Genomic DNA, 10,000 nt, shown 5'->3' with positions numbered 1-10,000 from the left:
TATCTACCAACTTTTTTCTATCTACCCACTACTTTCTGCTCTCTACCCACCTCTTTCTACCTCTCTATCAACGTCTTTCTTTCACTCTACCAGCGCCTTTCTTTCTATCCACTTTTTTCTCTCCATCTCTCTCTCTATCCTTATATATCAATGTCTATATACACCTCTCTCCGCCTCTATATACATCTCTCTGTCCGTCTCTACCTCTTTTCTCTCTCTTTACCTGTCTCTCTCTTCCTCTCTCTACATCTGTCTCTCTTCCTCTATCTCTCTTCTTCTGTCTCTTTACATCTCTGGCTGTCTATACCTTTCCGTCTGTACCTGTGTATACCTGTCTGTGTACCTGTCTATACACGTGTGATGGTTTCTTACTCCCGTGGTCTCCACTACCTCTTGGGATAGATTTCGAGTTGACGTATCTATTAAGCTATCGTCAATCTCTGTATTCTCCACAATTTTTAATTTTCCATTACTTACGTGTATTTCATTACGGTTTTTTTTACTAACTTATTAGGTCACCTTTTGGGTTCATGAATTAGGAGTGTCAATCTGGCTTTTTCCTTTCCGTTCCCGTGTGTGATCTTTAAACCGTTTCTACCTTTTTCAACAAGTGCTATTTTCCCACCTGCTGTCCTTACACAAGTGTACATAGGATTAAATCATGTTAAATAAATCTCACGTGATTTTGTTTTCTGTTTCTATCTTATATTACTTGTTTTGTTTTGTTAAATAATTTTTTTAAACGAAACCCTCTTTTCCGAACCTGGATACGGACTGGCGATGGGACACGGGATTGTAAATATAGTGAATTAAAAACATTAAATTTCTTATCATAAATATCCCTCCCCTCTGGTCTCACTTCGTGACAATATATATATATATATCTATATATATATCTATATATCTATATATATATATATATATATATATATGTATATATTATATGTATACAGTATATATATATATATATATATATATATATATATATATCCCTATATAAATCTCTGTATCCCTATGCATCTCTCTGTATCCCTACGCATCTCTCTGTAGCCCTATGTATCTCTCTGTATCCCTATGTATCTCTACATATCCCTATGTATCTCTCTATATATCCCTATGTATCTCTATATATCTCTCTGTATCCTTATATATATATCTGTATCCCTATATATCTCTATGTATCCCTATATCTGTCTGTATTCCTATATCTCTGAATCCCTATATCTGTCTCTGTACATCTCTGTCTATAGATGTCTATACACGTCTGTCTCTATATATCTTTGTCTCTATATATGTCTCTATTTCTCTCTGTCTATTCATGTCTCTATATCTTCGTCTCTATACATCTGTCTCTACAGATCTCTGCCTCTATACATCTATATACATCTGTGTCTCTATAAATCCGTGTCTCTACATCTGTGTCTCTATATATATCTGTGTCTGCATCTCTATATATGTCCGTCTGTGTATATATATATATATATATATATATATATATATATATATATATACACACACACACACGAGTATAATCTGTCTGTCTGCATCTCTATATATACGTCTGTCTTTCCGTCTGCATATCTATATGTATCTGTCCATCTGCATCTCTACATTTGTTGTGTATCTCTGTTGTGCACCTCTGCTGTACCTCTGTTGTATCTGTGTCCACCTCTATATATCTCTGTGTCTATCTCTATATCTCTGTGTTCATCTCTATATATATCTGTGTCCATCTCCATATATCTCTGTGTCCATCTCTATATATCTCTGTGTCCATCTCTATATTTGTGTGCATCTATATCTCTGTGTCCATCTCTACCTCTCAGTCTATCTCTACCTCCGTCTATCCCTATCTGTCTCTATGACATGCGCTATGGAGTGCCATGGAGTGCTATGGAGTGCCACGTATTGCCAGGCAATGTTATGCAGCGTCGTATCAGACCAGTGGATGTGTTACGCAGTTTTCCCTAGGGAATGTGCGAGGGGCGAGTAGAACTTTCAAGGTCATTTGGACTGTATACAGAAGTTGTCAGAACTTCTGAGCCAAAGTGTAACGTGTTAAACGTAGGGCTACACAACCCCGAAAATATAGCTTAGATAACACACTTTTAGATTGCGAGAGAGACTTGGGAGTTCTAGTGAGTCCGGACCTTAAAACCAGGAAACGGTGCATTAGCGCCAGGAATAAAGTTAAAAGAGCATTATGTTTCATTGCAAGGACGGTACCGAACAGGAGTGCAAGGTAATTATCAAATTCTATCTAGCGATAGTTAGACCCATCCTTGACTATGCGGTACAGTTTTGGTCTCCGTCCTACAGAATGGACATCAATTCACTAGAATCAGTACAGAGGAGAATGACCAAAATGATACATGGACTCAGAAATTTGCTTTACGAAGAGAGGCTTAGGCACCTTAACTTACACTCTCTGGAAAGACGCAGAGTGCGGGGTGATCTAGAGGTGTTCAAGTGGTTCAAAGGCTTTAACAAGGGTAACGCAAACAAGGTCATCATACTAAAACAATAGGGTAGGACTCGCAGTAATGGATTTAAACTGGACAAATTTAGATCTAAGAAGGAAATAGGCAATAATTGGTTTACTAATAGGGTGGTCAACGAATGGAACAGAGTAACCAAGCGCTGAAATTATCAGTTGTTTTAAGAAACGGTTAGACAACTTTATGGATGGGGATGACAGGTGGTGATGGATATGGAGCTGCCTAGTATAGACCTTATGGTCTCTTGCAGTTTCCTCCATTCTTATGTTTTTATGTTATAAAATAGTATTTACTACGCAAGTAGTTTTCACGTCAATAACTACGAAATCCCCCTTGATCACACTTTTCAGGCTTCATCTTGGTTTGGGACCTTTTGTGTGGTTGGCGATAAGGATGGGGACGGGGGGGGTCGGGGTGGGGGTATGGGGGTCAGGATCCACGCAGAATAGGGTCACGGCCACTCTGCAACCCCTTCAGGCTGGAGGTCATCACTCATTCACTCTTAATATCGCCTGATCTTGACCTGATTGAAATATATTAAGTGGAGTGTTACTTTGGTGAGGGACTTGATCGCTGTGACGACTGTTTTCGTCTCCTAGGGCTTGTCTGGTCGCTCTGTGGCGGGTTTTCTTCAGCCGAGAGGAACACCCCCCCACCTCCTCTAGGAACGTCAAAAGGATGATGATAATTATCACCACCACCATCACCACCAACATCATCACCATCACCACGACCATGACCACCATCACCAATCCGGTAAGCAGCCCTCAACAGCAACCCACGATAATATTCCTCTAAAATTGACCAAAACGCAAAATAATTTCATCGCCTCAAAGATAGGCTGTGTTCACACTAGCGGTTCCAACCGCACGGAAACCGCGGCGGTACCACATAGTTAAAGAAAAACAGTGCGCTGTTATGTGTGAACGCCCCCATTTGACTTGCACTGTAATTGAATCGGGGCGGTTGAAACCGCTAGTGTGAACAGGGACATAATCCATAACAACTGCGAGATGTGAACTCTGTTCGTAATCACGATCCAAGTATTTCGTACAACATTCACACCAACACTGTAAAACGATTATAGTACCACTGAATGATACCGTAAGAAGATTCAGTACCAGTGACCGTTACATCTACTGAATGACGCAGACTCATTCGCGAAAAAGGGTAACTTACTGAACACGTGTGTCAAAATTGGTCCAATTTTTTTGATTATCGAATGTTTCTACCTACGGATAAAGGCAACTCCACCATGGCCTTGATGGCCACCTGCCAGCCTTCCCACCTAATCTATCTTCACCCTTTCGAGAAGCTGCCGCTCTACGAGTGGTTAAGCATGCATGCCACTGTCAGATATTGGGGATATAAGAGTAATACCTCATAATCCTCTTCTGAAGGAATTTGGAAAATACCCTTCCCGTTATATGAACATTCGTGTTATGCTATAGGTCTGAGTTGAACATTTTAGCCTACCACCGTTTTTTAGTTCAAACTTGATTTTTCTTCATTCGTTGTTTTATCCAAGTAATCTATATATTAATTGACTTAATCATTTATAGCCAATTCTTCAGTGGGTGTATGGTGAACTCACCCAACGTACGTCGGGGCCCGGGTATACAGGATACTTAGTTTATCAAGTTTGGGCAGGTGGGAATGTCCTGTGACGGATGGGGAGGATGTTGGGGGGGATGGGGGGATGGGGGGCACCCCAAACAACCGGAGAACCAGGTACGCTCGTCCTGTTGGAAATATCCAGATCTGTGGTCCAGTTACCTAACTAAAATCACAAGATCTGTGGGGATTTTTTTTCCCCAGTTCTTTGTTGTACAGCTTTGTAAACAAGTTCTCTTGATAATGCTCGTAGCCTTGGTGTCTGTTGTAACTATGAAATATAAATAGATGAAAATAATAACGATAATGATGATAAAGATAGAAATTATAAATTATAATAATACTGATATATAATAACAATAATAATGATGATATCTAATAATAATAATAATGTATAATAATGATGATTGTTAACAATAATAAGATAATAAAGTAAAAAAAAAAAAAAAAAAAAAAAAAAATAAGATAAAAGTTTCCGTCATTGATAGTCTTCGGTTTTCCCCGAGACCAGTACTGGGAGCTGAACCCAACCCACGTCATGCCATGCTAACGCTACACGAGTATATTTCTTACCTAGTACCAATATTTCTTTATACAAAATTTTCCTTCTAACTTAACATAAGGAAAACTGTATCAATGCAACAAGGAAAGATTTATTCGCGTAGTTCTAATACTTGCTGGATGAGTGGGTTAGAGCGTCGCTATTTGCGATACAGGTTGAGGTGATGGCGGTTCGAACCCTGCCGCCGGCGAGTTGAAACAAGGGCATGGTTAATTAAATTCCACCCTACAAAGTCCTCTGTAAGGGGCACTGTTTTAGCCTCCTGATAGAGGGGGGGGGGGAGTTTCGCGACGTTACAACGAATTATGACTAATCGCTTGCGTTATATCAGTATGGGTGAGTTTCGTATTCTCAACAGTGTCGTCTATTGAGAACTAATCTACAGGACCCCTACTTATTCGGTACGTGAGAGGAGAAAACTTCAAGGAAGGGCTGATTGGGAAGAGATGTACTTGTTCATGAGTACATTGACGCCTGGTATAACAGCGTGGCACCGTGGCACTTCAGCGTGGCACGTTCGTACTACATCATGGCATCTTGGCACGGCAGTGTGGCACATTGAAACTACAGCGTGCCACCTTGGCACTACATTATTCGAAATGTTCAGTGCCAGGTCTTCTTCCGTTGGCACGGCAGTGTCATAATCACTGCTGTACTGTGCAGCTGTGATAATCATCCTCAATGGGCTTCCTGCCTGTGAATGGCGATGTAATTATTTTTATGCTCCAAGAGGGGGCTGGGATGTATAACTGAGTCAAAAGATGTATCGATATACCATCTACCCAAGGTGCTTTTCCCCGTTTCATATTTTTTAGAGCAAGAGGCTGGCTATGAAGGAGGCCTTTGTTCAGCAGTGGACTCAGAATTGACTGACTGATTGATTGGTTGATTTCTGCTTTAAGGCAGACAGGAGTAGTTCTCCAGGCTCATTTTGAAAATTAAGTAAATTTCTGTGCATGACGAATAGTTCTTTTAATGACAACTGTTTCAATGTTGTAATGTAATTCCTTATAACAGGTCAACCTCTATACCATGCAAGCTTCATTAATATTTCTATTTTGCCTGCGGTGAAAGATTCATCTTGATTTATCTAAAGTTGAGACAGTTGAGTGGATGATAGGAAAACAGATCAATCAGGAATACTAATATAATAAATCTGACGTTTCAACTACACGCCTTCCTCAGTAAGAGACAAGATTTCTAGTAGAAATGTCGATAATATGATGTTTCTAATGCAACACGTCTTTTCCTACAATATTATCCACTTGCTTTCGTTTCGTTTGGAGGTCTTTCACACCACCATCCCACCACCATCCCACCCCCACCCCCACCCCCAAAATATCAGTCTGAGCTGCCGATAGGACTTCCCCCATCTTCTTGTCGCCAACCTTAGGAAGGTAGGTTTCTGTAACATAACATGTCACGCTGTATCATACATGGAACTCAAATACAATATTGGATGAGATGAATAAGTGACTATTATATATTATATATATATATATATATATATATATATACATACACGTACACACATACATACACCCGTGATGCACTAAAATGGACTATAAACTCAAGAACTGCACTACAAATACATAGAAGAAAAGAGCAATTCTCCTTTGGGGGGGGGAGGGGGAGAGAGAGAGAGAGAGAGAGAGAGAGAGAGAGAGAGAGAGAGAGAGAGAGAGAGAGAGAGAGAGAGAGAGAGAGAGAGAGAGAGAGAGAGAGAGAGAGAGAGAGAGAGAGAGAGAGAGAGAGAGAGAGAGAGAGAGAGAGAGAGAGGGAGAGAGAGAGAGGAGAGAGAGAGAGAGAGAGAGAGAGAGAGAGAGAGAGAGAGAGAGGAGAGAGAGAGAGAGAGAGAGAGAGAGAGAGAGAGAGAGAGAGAGAGAGAGAGAGAGAGAGAGAGAGAGAGAGAGAGAGAGAGAGAGAGAGAGAGAGAGAGAGAGGACCAATGATGCACGGGTGGCAATCACCTTTATAGTCGTGGTGTTTCGTCAAAAGTGGTCTGGTATTCGTCTTTGTTCACCTCTGACGCTGTTTCACCTTAGCATGATACATAACCCCACCCACCTAACCATATTTCACCTAACCTTACCTTGTCTAGCTTAACCTCACCAGCCTTAACCTACCCCTGTCTTTCCTAACCTAACCTACCTCATCTTAACCTTAACAAATTGACCTACAACTTAACCCTTACCTAACCTCACCTAACCTTGCCTCACCTAAGGTTGCCATCCTAGCTACCTTACCTAACCTTACCCAAGGTTTGCCATCCTAGCTACCTTACTTAACCTTACCTAAGAATCGCCATCCTAGCTACCTTACTTAACCTTACCTAAGGTTCGCCATGCTAGCTACCTTACCTAAAGTTCGCCATCCTAGCTATCTTACCTAACCTTACCCAAGGTTCGCCATCCTAGCTACCTTACCTAAAGTTCTCCATCCTAGCTACCTAACCATACCTTACCTAAGGTTCGCCATCCTAGCTACCTTACCTAAAGTTCTCCATCCTAGCTACCTAACCATACCTTACCTAAGATTCGCCATCCTAGCTAACTTACCTAAAGTTCTCCATCCTAGCTACCTAACCATACCTTACCCAAGGTTCGAATGCTAGCTACCTTACCTAAAGTTCTCCATCCTAGCTACCTAACCATACCTTACCTAAGGTTCGCCATGCTAGCTACCTTACCTAAAGTTCTCCATCCTAGCTACCTAACCATACCTTACCTAAGGTTCGCCATGCTAGCTACCTTACCTAAAGTTCTCTATCCTAGCTACCTAACCATACCTTACCTAAAGTTCTCCATCCTAGCTACCTAACTATACCTTACCTAAGGTTCGCCATGCTAGCTACCTTACCTAAAGTTCTCTATCCTAGCTACCTAACCATACATTACCTTAGGTTCGTCATCCTAGCTACAGACACTTGGCCTTGTGTTAGGGAGCGAGGGAGGGAGGAGCGAGCGAGCATCGTCGAGTAAGTAGATGCATCCTGAATTGAGAACCTACAGCGGCACAGGAGCTTCAAGTGGATGCGGGCATTACACTCCATCTGGACGATCTCTGCGTCATCCGATTTCATCCATTCGGCCCTGACGTCATCTTGGGCTAACAGGGAATCGGATGAAGTCGGCTGGGTGATATCCGCAAGGCTTGGTCGTCCATAGGGCTAAGCTAAGCTAATTACGTTAGGTTAAGGTGGGCTACGAAAGGGTAGTGATACTAGTATGCGATAGTGTACAGTAGGGTAGGGTAGGCTAGAGTAGGCTAAGGTACGGTAGGCTAGTGTAGGCTAAGGTACGGTAAGCTAGTGTAGGCTAAGGTACGGTAGGCTAGTGTAGGCTAAGGTAGGATGGCTAGTGTAGGCTAAAGTAGGGTAGGCTAGTGTAGGCTAAGGTAGGGTAGGCTAGTGTAAGCTAAAGTAGGGTAGGCTAGGGTAGGCTAAGCTACCATAGGCTAGGTTAGGCTAAGCTATTGTAGGTTTGACTAAGTTAGGCTACTGTAGGCTAGGGTAAGCTAGGCTACTGTAGGTTACGGTAAGCTAGCTGGGCTACTATAGGCTTGAGTAGTTACATGGAGCTACATGGGCAAACGAACAACAAGAGGCCTATTGGTCCGTACATGGCTGTTCTGTTACTTAACATGTTATCAAATATGGGTAAAAGCAAGATTATAAGATGTACAAGGGTAGAGGATGGCAGTGAGGTTGAGGTAAGTCTAAAAGGAGAGAGGCTGAAGTGAATAGCTTTAGGTATTTGGGGTCTTGTGTAGCAGGAGAAGGAAGAGTGGAGGTGGAGGTAAATTGTAGATTGAGAGAAACAAGTAATGCCTTGGGGGATTAAAAAGTGTTATGAGAAATAGGCAACTGTATGCAAAGAGGAGATTGTATGGGGGGGGGGAGTGATTGTGCCGAGGAGATTGTATGGGGGGGGGGAGTGATTGTGCCGACGGCATTGTATGGGGGCGGAGACTTTGAATTTAAGAGAGGAAGAGGACAAGTTTAAATGTGTTTGAGATGAAATGTCTAAGAAGTATGGTGGGGGTTACTAGGTTGGATAGAGTGAGAAACGAGGTAGAGGAGGAGAGCGGGAGTAGAAAAGGAGATGGCAGATAGGGTTGTTTAAAGGTTATTGGGATGATTTGGACACAAGGAAAGAACGAGTGAAGAAATATTAGTAAAAGAGGTGTGGAAAGCAAAGGTAGAGGGAATAAACTTGAGGGGACGACCGAGATGAACGGATGGGGCGAAGGGAGCGTTGAGCAAGAGAGAAGGCAGGAGATAGGGACGATTGGAGAGTGACTGTGTATAGATAATACAGTTAACCAGGGGAGGGGCGGGGGGATGAGGGGGTGGGGAGAGGCGGGGGGATGGGGGGGTAGGGAGTGCATATGTGTGAATGATATTTTGACGCAGCCCGAAAAGATTTTCTCCCCATCTTTCTCTGCATGAGGGGACGGAGAGGGGGGGGGGGTCGCCGATTAAGTGAAGCGGCCTTGCAGTGGATGTACTGTGTCTTGCTACATTGCTTCTGACCCAGACCATGGACTAAAATCTATTGTTTCCAAATTTGCTGATGATACAAAACTGTGCGGAGTGGCAAATGATCACTCAAACCAATTAGATATTCAAGAAGATTTAGATCAATTACAGCAATGGTCTGAAAAGTGGCTAATGAAATTTAACACAAGTAAATGCAAGGTAATGCACATAGGTAAAAATAACAGTAAGTACGATTACAAGTTATTTGGAAATTCGTTAACAAAAGTGGATAGTGAAAAAAAATCTCGGCGTAATTATCAGTAACGACCTCAAATCATCCAAGCAGTGTATTTCAGCCTCTGAGAAAGCAATTAAGATTCTGGGACTGATTGCGCGATCTTTTGATTTCAAAAGTCCATCACTCATTAACAAGCTATATAAATCGTTAGTTCGTCCACATTTGGAATATGCCGTTTCGGTATGGTCACCGAATCTCATTAAAGACATTGACAGACTGGAAAAAGTACAACGGCGAGCCACAAAACTGATTCCAAATATAAAAAACCAATCATACGAAAATCGACTAAAACATATGAATCTGTTTTCACTAAAAAAAAGCGTAGACTCAGAGGTGACTTGATACAGGTCTTTAAAATTCTAAAGGGAATTGACAACATCAAAAGTGACCAAATTTTTACATTGAATGAGAATCAGACAAGAAACAATGGTCTCAAACTGTCCGGAAATAGATTCAATTTGGAAGTAGGTAGAAACAACTTTGCCAACCGTGTAGTGAATGAATGGAATAAACTTCCTGCACAGGTAGTGCAATGTAGTTCAGTTCGA

At 41.9% G+C, this 10,000-nt stretch overlaps 1 protein-coding gene across 5 annotated transcripts in view; it reads right to left on the bottom strand.

The window, feature by feature from the left end:
* LOC143020350 (beta-1,4-mannosyl-glycoprotein 4-beta-N-acetylglucosaminyltransferase-like) overlaps positions 1-10,000 on the bottom strand; it is a 97,744-nt gene that overhangs the window by 66,989 nt on the left and 20,755 nt on the right. The gene's annotated exons all lie outside the window — the stretch shown is intronic.

Source organism: Oratosquilla oratoria, chromosome 39 (assembly GCF_046742065.1).
Source record: "Oratosquilla oratoria isolate Oo_2021 chromosome 39, ASM4674206v1, whole genome shotgun sequence".
Taxonomy (NCBI): domain Eukaryota; kingdom Metazoa; phylum Arthropoda; class Malacostraca; order Stomatopoda; family Squillidae; genus Oratosquilla; species Oratosquilla oratoria.
This window is presented reverse-complemented; position numbering and strand designations above follow the sequence as displayed.